Source organism: Eurosta solidaginis, chromosome 3 (genome assembly GCF_040869045.1).
Source record: "Eurosta solidaginis isolate ZX-2024a chromosome 3, ASM4086904v1, whole genome shotgun sequence".
NCBI lineage: Eukaryota > Metazoa > Arthropoda > Insecta > Diptera > Tephritidae > Eurosta > Eurosta solidaginis.
In genome coordinates, this window is record NC_090321.1 from 61750837 (window position 1) to 61766392 (window position 15556).

The window sequence follows — 15556 nt, forward strand, 5'->3', positions numbered from 1 at the left end:
CCCGAAGATTGACCAAAAAGGGCTTTTATTTATTTCCTTTTTCAATAAATATGCCTACTAATTAAAGGTGCGAACTCCGCCTGGGACCGGCACGCGACCACCAATCAATGTCTTCTTTACTAATCGCATTGTTTGCTAAAGAAATATTTTTATTTATTTTCCTACCAACTCTAATAAGTTCACACTTATTTGATTTCTTTAGCTATTTTATTGTTGTAATTTTAGAATTCAACATTTTTCTGCCACTTAATAGACAATGGAATTGTTACATTGTCGCAACAACAATGCACAAATCAAACATGCACTCAGACTCACAGACAAACGTATGTTTGAGTTTCGTGAATACCACTCAGATGAAATAACAACAAAAAGTTAGAGATGCAAGCATTGCAGCGGCCGACCAACTTTGTCTATGCATACAATTATTCAACTGAGGGGTGTGTTGACGTTTTGCACCTTTACGTAATTTTTTTTTTAATGCTGCAGTTTTAAGAAATTTTTTAATTTTTTTTTCATTTGCTTTGTTGTCATTTCGCTTATTGTTTCATTGTTTTTTTCGTTATTTGAATTTTCAATTTCATGGCACTCGCAAGCACCGCACATTTTCATGGTATTTTTCGTATAATTTTTTGTTTGAAATTTTTTCTTTCACAAACCTCTGGCATGCATAAGTGTGACCTCTTCATTGTTTCTTGTAATTTTAAGTCGGCTAATAAAATTCATAAGAAACAAAAAGGAATGACTTATCAAAAGTGGATGAAAAGTTAAAATAATACAAATATTGTAAAGTCAAATGACCTTTTTATTATGATTTGTTTTTTTTTTTTGTTTTGTTTTTTGCTATTGAAAGTTGGAGGTGAAAATAGTTGTTGAGTAATAAAATTTTGATGTATGAAAGGTTTTTGTCTAGCTGTTTAAAAGCTGAACTATTTTTTATATGTTTTGAAATTTTGATGAAAGAGCGCTTTGCATTGTCTTGCGTTTTAAACTTTTATCGGGTTTTATCGATTTTTTGCTATTTGAAAATACTTACATAGATGTTTACGAAAATTTTCTGAAAAATTGTCAATTATGCTCGGTGTTGTTGTTGATACTTTCTCCATAAATTTTATTTTTAAGAAGGGATATGGTTCCTTTAATTTTTGATATATCTATCGATTAATATCGATATTTTCTAATTCTTGTAAATTTTTTTCGGTGTTGTCGATATTTTTCCATAAATATTATTTTCACAGCACCATATATATCTCGTTCGATTGTTATCGATTTATCGATTTTTGTGAGACTATCGCTAAATATCGACTTTTTCGTATTCTATTTTTTTTGGTATTTTTTCAATAAATTTAATTTTTCAAACTTTTTCTTTCATATTGAATTTTAATCGGTTTACTAATTATCTCTCTCTGTCTTGTCAATTATGCCTGAAGTGGGCCCGTGAGGAAGTAGAAGTAGGCCGAAGGTAGTTCAAGAAATTTGCTTAGTACTGCAACCGTTACGAGGAGGAAGAAGTTTCGATCGGCAAAATATAGGGGAAACGTTCGGCTGAAGGCGACAAGATTGCTTTCAAGAGGAAGAGACGGCACAGTATCAGGGACGCAAAGCAGGCCAGATGACAAGCCAGCTGAAGATCTTAGGCTGTAGAACAGATGGCGCCAAGCGAGGTAGTAACTATCTCGAAAGCAACCCCATCGAAAGCTACAAGTCAGAGAGAGGACGTTAAAAAAGGTGATGTGCCAACCACGTATGTTGAAGTAGAAGAAAAACCAAAGGGTATAACGCTAAGACTTCGGCTTTCTCAGAGGTGCCAAAGGAAGTTCAAGCAAATACTCCGGGTGTTCTCGAGGGGATGGGTGATATGACAAAGCATTAACTGACTGTGGCGCTGGTTGATCGTAGCAATCTTTTCGGACAGATGATTACTGAAAGTTCAAGATCTGTAGAAAGCTGAATGTGCAAGATAATGACGGAACCAACATTTCATTCGCGAAGATGATAGCCTACGACAACATCGTGAGCTTGCTGGGTGCAATTTGCGTGGGTGGATAGAGCGCAGATCCCCACAAAATTTAAAATGTGGATACCATGCGTAATGAAGCCGGACGATAAGCTGCGACTTCTGCAGAAACAGAACCCGAATATACCGAAGCAGGATGTGAAGGTACTTACTTTATCTTGGCCCACGGAGTAGGGTCAGCACTACATCTTCCACAAATAAACAAGTTGGTGGATGATATATTGTATACGCAGCTTGACAACATGTTCTGCGACACAGGAAAATAAGTCCCAAGGATAACAATAACAACACGCTAGAAGCGGGTGAATTTGAAATGAGCTTCGAAGGCATTAAAAAAGGGATAGGTGGAGGACGCGAACATCACGACGAAGGTGTTAGAGGAGGCGAACAGCCCAATGTTACTTCGAGTCCCACAGATGGATACCCAGCACAGCATTCACGTCTCGGGAAAAGAAGTCCCGAGGACAACAATCATAGCATGCAAAAATCGAGAGAGGTTGAAGAGGACCTCGAAAGTTCTAAACCAAAAGGGCAAGAGGAGAACGTAGACACGAAGGTGTTGGAGGAAGACAAACAGCTCAATGGTGCTGCGAGTCTTACAGATAAACCTCCAATAGAGCGTGTTTGACGTGGCGCTGATCGAGGAGTCATAGGTCTCATCAGAAGGAAAGTTTTCTAGGTTCAGCGCTGGCGGGTTTTGCGTTTACAACACGCAATTTAAACGGGTGGTGCGAGCTGCAAATTTGGTAATGAAATAGCTAAACTGCATACACATATGCTACTGAATTACGCTATCGAGGATCTCACAGTGGTGGCCGTCAAGCGGATAATTAAGCAGGCATTTATTCTGACATCCTGCCATATGGCCCATACTGCAGAGCGAAGCTCGCACGGGCAACTACAGAGATCTGTTAAAGATCCACAAGTGTGAAATTTCTAGGACGAAGATAATCTTATGAAACAATTTTACGTAGTAGTGAATCATCCCTTGAGGTGCTTTTCGACACAAACTTCCCATTGGGAGATGATCAAAAAATACTAGCGGGCAGCACTTACACTTCGATCACGGAGCGAGAAGCGCCGGCATCGGTGATCGATACCAATATTGTATAGGCGGTCAAGACTTTTCCTAAGTTTTAATCGCCGGGCCCAGATGGTATATTTCCAGCCAAGCTACAAATCTTGAGTATAGCCGTCGAGGGATGGCTTAAAATAAAATTCAATGGGTGCACAAGACTAAATCATGCACCGCACACTTGGAGTGCTGCGCGTGTAGTTTTTCTACCAAATGCGCTGAAGATCGGTCATATGTAAGACTATAGACCTTTTAGCTTAAGATAATTTCAGCTGAAAAGCTTTGAGAGGGTGATAGATGTGTAAATAAAATTCAATGTGGATGAAGAAATATTCTCCAAAATCCAACATGTGTGCAACAAAGGCAAGCCGGTTGCACGGCACTGCATGGGGCGGTTACAAACATAGAGAAAGCCTTGGAATATAAGGAGTATGCCTTAGGACTCTTCTTAGACATTGCTGAGGCTTTCAAACAATGTATTTAAGCGGGCGTTAATGGATGGTTTTAACTACATTGAACATCCGGTCATAATCAGATGCATCAGCTGCATGTTAAATTTGCATTAAGATGACTTCAAAAATGCGTAGTAACATCTTTTCTGTGGACGATGGTTATCAGCCAACTGCTCACTAAGATACTCAAAGGATTTCTTTCCATATCTTAATAGATCAAACAGGCTTCAGTAGCTGAAGAACGCCTAGCACTATGTAACAAATAACGAATTTCGCACAACCTGAACTTAAAGCAAAATATTCGAAAAAAATTATTTCGAACTCGAAAATTCGAAGATGTTTATTCTAAAGGAAAATAATAACACTAAAAATCTATTATTATTGCTGATCACATGTATAGCAGCGATAACTAAAATAGCAGTGGAAATCTTCATCAAATTTCGACATTTAGTTATGCAAACCAATCTCTAAACGGTTTCGAAAAAATTTTCTTTTTGCATTTCAAATTTTTTTTTTTTTTTGTTTGTAACATATTAAATTTTACTTTAACAAAGCGCACGTTATAGGTCACGTAGAATTCTTTTCGATTTTTCACAACAATTTTTTTCCAACGGTGTTTCAGACTTTCTTTTATATAAAAAAAATCACATTTTGTATGTAGGAAAATAAAAAGACATTGCAGAAAGAAAATTTCCAAATATCAATACGAATATTGAGTGAATTATAACTCGTAATTTGTTGGACAAAAATTAATTGGGCTAAAAAATAGCATACTAAAAAAGTTCAAAAAACTCTAAATAACAAGCTCAAAATTATCTTCAATTCGATTCGATTTTCGAATAATTGAACTTTTTCCAAATTATTTTTGAGACTAGTTGCGAAGTTCACGGAAGTGTTTTTTTAGATTATCGAAAATAAAAAAACCAAAATGTGTTAAGCGTTGTCACTGTGATTTCGTCCTCGCTGCAGTGCATTTATGTAAATCGGAAGAGCTTGAATACCCGAAGATATATGAAGTTAAAAATTCGAAAAAAAAATTTCGATCTTGAAAATTCGAAAACTCAAACTCGAAAATTCGAATATAAAAATAATAAAACTAAATTATAATTATTTTTTCAAATCACATATATTTGTACAAAATAATGATTGAAAATAAATTTTTAATTTTATCAGAACCCTTTCTAATTACAATCCCTGTAATACCTGAAGAACATATGAAGCTAAAAATTCGAAAAAATAAAATCAAAATCGAAAATTCAATATGTAAAATAATAATACTAAATTATAATTATTATTACAAATCACATATATATGTACAAAATAATGATTGAAAATAAATTTTTAATTTTAGCAGAACCCTTTATAATTACGATCCCAGTATTACCCGAAGAACACATGAAGTTAAAAATTCGAAGAAAATTTTCGAACTCCAAAATTCGAAAAAAATTATTCGAATATGAAAAATAATAACACTAAATTATAATTATTATAACAAAACACATATATATGTACAAAATAATGACTGAAAATAAATGTTTAATTTTAGCAGAACCCACTATAATTACGATCCCTGTAATACCCGAAGAACAGATGAAGTTAAAAATTGGAAAAAAAATTCAAAATCGAAAATTCGAATATGTAAAATAATTATAATTATTATTACAAATCACATATATTATATGTACAAAATAATGATTGAAAATAAAATTCCAATTTTAGCAGAACCCATTATAATTACGATCCCTGCCAATAAAAATAACAAAAACTTCGAAACGCACTACACGGCGTATACGTAACACAATTTTTATTTGTTTTCGTTTACTTTAAGGCTGTGGCATGCTATCAAATTCACTGGATGTACATATCGCTCATTTACTTCAACAGTGTCATAACTCACAAACACAATTTTCCAGGAGAACAATTCAAAGATTTTAACTGCCATATGTTGCGCATATAAAGGCATATTTTTATTTGTATAGCACGTGGTAAGTTTTTAGAGGATCACAAAGATTTTTTTATGCAACATAGATCATGTTATTGCGTACGTTTATATGTTATTAACTCAAAAGTCATGTTTTTTGAGTTATGACACTATTGAAGTAAATGAGCGATATGTAGTATGAAACAAAATAAAAAAACGCTGCGCATAAACACAAACTAATTAAATTGTTGCAGCAGACATTGTTTTTGGTATTCATATTTTCCACATTCATTCAAATGTTTGGATTTTTCTTGCTATTGTTTTATGTGCTGATTGCATAAAAAATTCATAAATTAAATAATAATAAGAACAACATATGTACATGCACGCATACACATATGTATTAATATGCATGCATGTATGCGTGTATGTAAGTTTATCCGCAAGTAAATACTCACCACAGTGTCTTAAAGAGTCTGAAGGCCTGTTCGCATAAAAAACGCTGCAAAATAAAATTCGCACAACGAATTTAGGTACCGCACGTCCGCCGCTATTTGGGGTGTGGTGCACCAGTTGTGATGTGATGTTGTGGACGCTTTTGTGTGGCAAATTGTCAGTTTGAAGGCGAAGTGGCAAGAAATCACACACACACAAGTGGTGCAGACACTGTAGAAAAATATGTTTGTTTGTTCGTAGTTTGAATAGCGCGCATACAAAAACGAACGGTTGACGAATTAAGTGAAACGAGTAGGATGCGATACGCGCGAATTTTAACTTAAGCTACGTTATATGCCGGCGACGAAAATTAGCAAAATAAAAAAAGCGTAAGATGAAAAAATTTAAATACTTGAAGCAAGTTTGTGCTTGTGTGTGCATGCAAGCTTCGCTTTATTATTATTATAAATATTATTATCAAAATTATGTATGTTCACAATTGGCGTTGAATTTTACACTTTGCACTTCACTTTGGCTTGCTGTAATCATTATTAGTGTTTGTTGTTGTTTTTTCTATTACAACACCGCAAGCGGAAAGTGAAACTGTATTTAAGTAAGCACACAGTGTATTATTTTATAAAAGCAGCTGTTTATATTGTTTTTGATGTTCGTTTATATACCGATTTTCTTTTCAGGCTTATTATTCAGTATTTTATTTTTAGTTTTAATTCAAATTGTTTTTTGTATTCACCCGAGCGAGTATTTCTTATTTATAACACAAAATTTCACTTTGAATTTGACTTGATGCTCTTTTCTGTTCGGAGTTCAATACTTCAATGTACTGTAAGAGAAGAAAAACAAAAAAATTTGCAAAATTAATGAACAATGCAAATTTAGTATAAAATATGTGACTAAAGTGGTGCTCTATAAGTGTAAACTAATTTAACTATGCGATTGTTTTAATATCGGCTTATTATCGACAGCGAATTACTATCGTCGAGTTATCGCTTGGCTATCGGCGTGTGGTCGCTTGGCTACAGATGTGTCATGGATTTTATAGTGAAATTTTATTGGTGTCTGTTTCATAACAAGGCGATGATCCGTCGAAAAATAAAAAAATAAATAAATGTAAGGCGCGATAACATCCGAAGAGATCTAAGGCCGAGCTTCTCTTGATTTTCCCTACAAATTGGCCGGACGGGACCTACATGTTTTATGCCGACTCCGAACGGCATCTGCAAGGCAGATGAGTTTTCACTGAGAGCTTTTCATGGCAGAAATACACCCGGAGCACTTGCCAAACACTGCCGAGGGGCGACCCCGCTTAGAAAAATTTTCTTCTAATTTAAAAACCTTATTTCTAAAATTTTGATGTTGCTTTGCCCGGGGTTCGAACCCAGGGCATACGGTGTGGTAGGCGGAGCACGCTACCATCACACCGCGGTGGCCGATAACAAGATGTTAATACGCCGATAAGAAATTGGTAGCATTCGGATAAAAATATGATAATTTTTCGATACTTATCGATAGCTTTTCGAAAAATAATCGATAGCTATTATGTTTTAAATATATAACTTTTCGACAACATATCGATAACTTTTTGATAGTAAGTTGATGATAACAAATTGGTAAAACACCGATAGTAAATTCGTAACTTTCATATAACTTATCTAGACTTTTTCGGTAGATGAAAGTAAATATAACTACTTAATGAGTTATCGATAACTTTTCAATAAATAATCGATAGCTGTGAGACTATAAATATATAACTTTTCGACAACATATCGCTGATTTTCTGATAACAAGTTTGTAATAACAGATTAGTAACACTGTTTGGCAAGCACTCCGAGTGTATTTCTGCCATGAAAAGCTTTCAGTGAAAACTCATCTGCCTCGCAGATGCCGTTCGGAGTAGGCAGAAAACAAGTAGGTCCCGTCCCGCCAATTTCTAGGAAAAATTAAAAAGGAGCACGACGCAAATTGGAAGAGAAGCTCGGCCTAAAATCTCTTCAGAGGTTATCGCGCCTTACATTTATTAATTTATTTTCAACACTGTTAGAAAAAGTTGATACATTAAGATAACTTGTCGAGAACTTTTCCATAGATATTCGATAACTTTTCGATAAATAATCAGCAACTTTTGAATAAAAGATCTATAAATTATTCATAATATACCGACAATAAATCGTTTGGATAACTTTTAGTGAGACATTGATAGCATTTTGATGAATAATCGATCACATATCGACAACATATCGATAACTTTTTGATAGTAAGTTGATGATAACAAATTGGTAACACTCCGATAATAAATTCATAGCTTTAAGATGACTTATCGATAACTTTTCAATAGATAAAAATAAATATAAATACTTAATGACTTAGCGATAACTTGTCAATTAATAATCGATAGCTGTTAGATTACAAATATATAAATTTTCGAAAACATATCGCTGAATTTTTGATAATAAGTTGATAATAGCAAATTAGTAACACTGCTATAGTAAATTGGTAGCTTAAAGATAACTTTTCGATAGATAATCGATAAATTTTCGATAAATAATCCGCAAATTTTGAATAAAATATCTATAGCTTATTCCTAATATACCGATAAGAAATCTTGGCGATAACTTTTTAGTGAGACATCGATAACATTGAGATGAATAATCGATAACAAATCGATAAATAGTCAATAAAAAGTTACAGATTTGATTTTGATTTGATAGCCTTTGTTATCAATAGCAATTTTATAAAACTTCCATAAGATATCAATACCGCTACCACATTTCGCTAGCAAATTGATAACACGCCGCCCCTTTAAGATTCAAGGGGTTGATAAGCGCAATTCATAGCTTCTACAACCCAATTATCAACCTTACCCACAGGAGGTGAATTCTGTTCCTAATATTCATGTATCATACACATATTTTGTAGGAGAGGCTCTGGCGACCCAAGCTCCTCATGGGATTAGGGGCTCGGGAGGTGGGATGGCTTAGAATCTTCAATGTGATCATATTAAATCGTTCGCGAGATGGTCGGTCTAGTTAGTACCTTAATGGGGCTTGTTACCGGAACGTACCATATCTATATCCGGCAAATGACCATCAATATCGATAACACTCCACAAAACCTTATCGGGGTGTCCTTATCGCTACAACAACAACAATTCCGTTCATTCAGAACTTTTAAAATCATTGTAAACTTGTTCAGTCGTTGGTAGTTCTGACACAGTCGCTGCACTTTTAGTACGGATGTGGCTATCAAATGCTCCGCTTTGCATCTGTTTAGATCAGTTTGGAGACAGTCATTAAACTTGTACATCGAAACTGTCGCCTTGCGCGACTGTCTCTTATCAACTCAATCACGTTATTTGTTCTAAAATTACGCCAAGGTGTAATATTCCACATACAATCATTAAAAGCTTTAATTAATTAAGCTGGACTATTATCCATTATCCAACTGTAACTGTGACCACAACAGTAACCACAGCCTTATCCAAAACGCAACAGCATCCACAACCATAACCGTAACCATAGCTGCAACCCTAACTAGAGATATAACCATAACGGTAACCACACCTGCAGCTAAAACCATAACTATAACCATAACCACACCTATACCTACATACAACCATAATCGTAGTCATAACCATAACCTTATCCATTACCATAACCATAACCCTAACCAAAGCAAAAACCATAACAATAACAATAATAATGTAGTAACTACAACTGTCCCCATAACCAGACCGGCATCCCTAACCGCACCCGCTAATTTAACTGCTCTCAAAATCATATCCCTGGCTAAAATCGTGTCAGTCAGCGACGCCGTAACTGACCATAATAGCAACAAGAAACGACCTTACCGAAGGGAAAATATAATCTTAACACTAAACGTGACCGTAATATAACGGTAGAATTAGTCGCAGATATAAACTAAGGCCATAGTAACCGCAGCTAAAACTATAACCGTAAGTGTAAAAAGCTTTTAACTCTAACTGTCGTTACAAACATACTTTACAGTTCATCTATTTACTGCAGACTTAGTTTTTGCCTATACTTTTTTCCTACATCCTTGCCGTCCCAAGTATTGTAGCTTCACGGTTCTCATCTTCCTGATTATTACCAACATTACAAACCTTCTTTTCCTTTTAATTTACTTAGCCCTCTTTTAGTCTCTCTTTTCCTCCTCTTTTTTTTTTAAAAGGTCCTCTCCACTACTACCCCTTTCCTCTTCCTATTACCTTGTACTTATGTATGCATTTTCGCTTTTCCGTTCTCCCTTCTCCTGTCTTTTTCTCCTATTCTCCTTTTTGGTTTTGTTGATTTAATTAAGTGTATGTTCAGCTCCATTTTTCTAGCTTATAACAGCTTTCTGTAGACGGGCTGTGAGATGAGGTTGGGGCCCGCCACGTAAAAACTACTGCCTTTGTAACGAAGTAAAAAAAACCTGATAACTTTCTATTTTGACGACGACTATGTGGCAGTGTTTATGTTTTTATGAGGAAAGTTGCCGATACACGGCATAGCACCAATGAACTGCGGTTTCCGACTCTTCTAGCGGAAAAGGCCACAGAGATTATTTACCATCTAGAATCTGCTCATAAAATCGAATTTATTTGTGTCCGAGTTAAACACTTATACTGTTATACTTATATTACTGTAAGCTACGCCCCTCCGCAATCTGATCTACAGATATACTGCAAACATTTCAGTCTTTTCTTTAGTTAATTCTTCTGACTTGGTCATAGTGTTAGGTGATTTTAATTTGTCATGTGTAACCTGGAATATAATTGACCGTTTATTGCTTCCCTGTTCATCTAGAGACATCTTCAATGAGTTTTTAAACGATCTTGCGGATATGGGGCTTTATCAAGTAAATAGTGTTTTAAATAAGTTTGGTAAATGCTTGGATCTCGTATATGTTAGTGACGTTTCTAAACTCGCTTTGGTTCGATGTGACCCATTGGTATTGCCCAAGGACGTGTACACCCACCATTGGAGATTATTGCTGAAACATCCCGACAACTAAAACATGGTGTTTCCAATCAAAACGATTTGTCTTTTGTTCGCTTTCTAACACGCTTTTATTAGCTCGGCCTGTATGTAGCGGAATCTTTGAGCTTAATTTTCACTGGTTTCTAGAAGTCTGATTAATTTGAAACTTTGCATACGTATCAAGGACCGATGACAATGCATTAATATGATGGTGTGTTGACATAAGATCCACGGCCATAAGGTCAATTGGCCGTATTACCACTTTGAATGGCCATAAGTTTGATTGAAACTTTGCACACATATCAAGGCTCGATGACAATGCATTAATATGATGTTGTGTTGACATAAGGTCAACGGCCATAAGGTCAATTGGCCTTATTACCACTTTGAATGGCCATAAGTTTGATTGAAACTTTGCACACGTATCAAGGCTCGATGACAATGCAATAATGTGATGGTGGGTTGACATAAGGTTAACGGACATAAGGTCAATTGAACTTATGACCACCCCAAATGGCCATATATTTGAAACCTTGCACATAATGCGAAAAACGCATTTCTTTATTAATGATAGAAGTGGATACATGGCACATCTACGAAAGAGCACACTGGAGCCCTTTTTAACACGCTTTTATTAGCTTGGCCTGTATGTAACGGAATCTTTGAGCTTAATTTTCACCAGTTTCTGGAAGTCTGATTAATTTGAAACTTATACGTATCAGGGACCGATATGACAATGCATTAGTGTGGTGGTGTGGTGACATAAGGTCAACGGCCATAAGGTCAATTGGCCTTATTACCATTTTGAATGGGCATAAGTTTGATTGAAACTTTGCACACGTATCAAGGCTCAATGACAATGCATTAACGGAATGGCGTGGTGACATAAGGTCAACGGCCATAATGTCAATTGGCCTTATTACCACTTTGAATGGCCATAAGTTTGATTGAAACTTTGCACACGTATCAAGGCTCGATTAAAATGCATTAATGTGATGGTGTGGTGACATAAGATCAACGGCCATAAGGTCAATTGGCCTTATTACCACTTTGAATGGCCATAAGTTTGATTGAAACTTTGTACACGTATCAAGGCTCGATGTCAATGCAATAATGTGATGGTGGGGTGACACAAGGTTAACGGACATAAGGTCATTTGAACTAATGATCACCCAAATGGCCATAGATTTGAAACCTTGCACATAATGCGAAAAACGCATTCCTGGAGTGGAGCCGAGAGCCCCGGTAATGCAGAGCTCCGAACTCCATTGCACCTTTTGAAGCATTTTAAGATAGGTACTTTTAGCTAGTGCAGGCCACAAGACCAAGGCACCATAAAGAAAAATCGGGCCCACAATGGCTGTGTAAATCCAGTGGTTCACCTTAGGGGAGAATTCCCAGGAGGTGCCAATTGTCCTTTTACAGGTGAACAGCTCTGCTGCTATCTTCTTGGATCGCTCCACTATATGGTCACTCCATAATAGCTTCCTATCCAGAATTACTCCCAAGTACTTGGCTTGATCGCTAAACGCTAAGAACGTACCCGGCGGTGTAAGATTTGGTACTTTGTACCTCCTCGTGAAGAGGACAAGCTTGGTTTTATCCGAGTTGACTTCCAAACCTGTGGCGGGTTGTACTCCTGGAGCAGCTCCGGGATGTCAGCTGGGTCCGTTGGCGTCACTGGAACCCAGGCTGTGGCCCTTGGTCGTGAGGGGATATTACGCACCTCCACTACCTTGAGGCGCGCGCCCGGATATACCACCCCTATCAGCGTGACGGCGGCCCTATAGAGGTTTACCGACCTGGCGTCGTCTCAGGCAATTAGCCTGGCATTGCTCTGGAACCACCCTGCATCGGTGTAAGATGGCGGTGGACCAGCGTTGGCTTTCTTAACCTTAACGGCCACCATAGCGAGCACGGCCTCGATCCACTTCCACTGTTGTTTCGGGATCCTGCCATCTTCGCTGCTCTCGTCTATAATGCCAATGAACTACCGACCCTTGGCAATTTCGGCGAAAGACAGCGTCCAGCCTCCCTACGTCTTGGCCCTTTACGGTGCCGTGTGGTTGGATTCATCCATGGACCGCTGGCGTTTCGAGGTTTCATCACTCTCGACTAAAACTTTTAAAATTACTTGAACTAAAAAATTAAAAATAAATAATAGTTTAAAAAAACTAAAAAAAACACGCTTTTATAATTAACCGAACTAAAAAATAGAAAATAATTTTCAATTAAAAAGAGTTTATATAACAGTAGTAGAAGGTCAAACAATCATTTATAGTTAATCACCTCAAAATAAAATTATAGTAAAATTTAAGTTATTAACAGAATAATTTAATTCACAGTAAAAAGCATGGGGTGCTTGATATTGAATGTTACAATCATTCTATTGGCAAATATCTGAGAGGAAAGATATGAAATGTAGTCAAATGCACCCCACGTTTTTGCTGTGAATTAAGTTATTCTGTTAATAACTTAAATTTTACTATAATTTTATTTTGAGGTGATTAACTATAAATGATTGTTTGACCTTCTACTACTGTTATATAAACTCTTTTTAATTGAAAATTATTTTCTATTTTTTAGTTCGGTTAGCTATAAAAGCGTGTTTTTTTAGTTTTTTTAAACTATTATTTATTTTGTAACTAAATGAATTTTGCCAAAACTGGTATCTTCTTTAGATCAATTTAGCTCATTTCGCCAGTTCTTTCAAAAAACTGTTTTCTCAGAACTTGAAAATCAACATTAAGTCGCAGCGACAGGGAGTGTCTAAAAAATTTACAATAAGTGATGCTGCTAAATTTATGCACGCAACTATAAATGTCTCTATGTGTATATACACACTTTTTTGTTTATTCAAAAAAACAGAAGTAAAATTTTCTATGATTAAGTGATTTGTGTTTTTGCATTGCATTTCAACAGCTGGATTCGCGTGTCAGTAAAAATTTAATTGTGCAACAACAAGAAATTTTGTTTGGCTCATATACATGCACGTAAATTAGGGTAGTCCTGATAAATCACATCCTAGATTTTCCAATCTCATCTGTTCAAGCGGTCAAAGAAGAAGACTGTTGAGGTGTGTCGTAGCCAAACTATGCCATTTCCAATTGTAAATGAGAAATCGTCATATGGAAATGAGAATAATTACTTGTAAAAGAGAAAGCGTCAGTTGGATAATAAATTTGTAAATTAGATTAGTCAATTGTAAATTAGAAAGCGTAAAATTTAAATGCGAAAACGTCATATGAAAATGAGTGTAGTCAATTATAAATCCGAAGTGTCACTTGGAAAAGAGTCATTTGTAAATAACAGAAATTTAAATGAAAATGCGAAAGGGTCCTTTGTTTTTGAGAATAGTCAGTCGAAAATGAGAAAGCACCAGATATAAATGCGAAAACCTCATATGGAAATGAGAGTAGTCAATTGTAAAAGCAAAAGCGTCACTTGGGAATCAGAAAAGTTAATCATAATTGAACAGAAAATTAAATGAAAAGGCGAGATAACCATATGGAAATGAGAATAGTCAGGTGTAAATGAGAAAGCATAAACTAAATATGCGAAAGTGCCACTTGTCATTGCAAGACGCTCGTATATTCATTTATTTGGCGCGATATCAGTGTGTGAAGTATTTTCGAACGACCGACAAAGGGTGCGTCCAGCATGAGTGCATGGGCTGCTTCAGTAAGGTCAATTTATCGACGACCGGAGGAGCAAGCGAACGATTTGAACAATTTGGTGGGTCATGCCATTCGGAAACTGAGTCAGCGTTAGCTGATGCTTAAAATGCCCAGACATAAGTGCTGCAGTTAGCGCTGAACTCGCCAATGGTGATCCTTATCGAAGCTCTCTAGAGAAAAGTAATAAATATAGATGCAGGGACACATTTCTATACTACTGACAAATGTATGTATGTGGAGCAATAGCTGCAATATTTATGTAGCATATTAAATGGAGGATGGAGCGAATGGATCAGCAGTTGAAGGAGACTGCACGAGATTGTTCTATGTCGTTCAATGGAATTTTGTTCCCACTCCAAGAATTGTCAGTCGAAATATATCAATTTCCCATCGAGTTTTATTATCCTTAGAGAATATGTCCGTTGCCAAATGCATGGCTGATCTTTATAAGCATTTTTATATTCTCAATTATATATTACGTTTTCGAATTTTCATTTGATGCTTTCTCATTTACAAGTGACTATTCTTATATTCATATGACACTATCGCATTCACAATTAACTATACTCATTTCCATTTAACGCTTTTGCATTACAATTGACTATTCTCATTCACAAGTAGCTATTCTAAACTGCAATTGACGCTTTCGAATTTTCAATTGACTCTTTCTCATTTACAAGTACTTTTCTCATTTCCATATGATGCTTTCGCATTTACAATTGACTAATCTCATATCCATATGACGCTTTCACATTTGCAATTTAATGTTCTCATTTACAAATGACTGCTCTCAATTACAACTGACGCTTTCGAAATTTCATTTGACGCTTTCTCATTTAAAAATGACTATTCTCAAATCGCAGTGGCGCTTCGGCTTTTCCATACGACGCTGTCGCCTTTACATCTGACAGTTTTTCATTCACAACTTGAAATGATGTCGAGGTTTTGCTCAAATAATAAATATAGTTTAAAAAAAACTAAAAAA

The 15556-nt window shown here is 35.9% G+C and overlaps 1 protein-coding gene across 13 annotated transcripts in view; it reads right to left on the reverse strand.

Moving 5' to 3' along the window:
• sona (sol narae) overlaps positions 1-15556 on the reverse strand; it is a 457038-nt gene that overhangs the window by 386517 nt on the left and 54965 nt on the right. For all 13 annotated transcript variants that reach the window (XR_010950642.1, XR_010950641.1, XM_067771974.1 and 10 more), the window contains one exon: positions 5921-6738. The gene's annotated coding sequence lies outside the window, so the exon portion shown is untranslated. The remainder of the gene's footprint in view (positions 1-5920; positions 6739-15556) is intronic.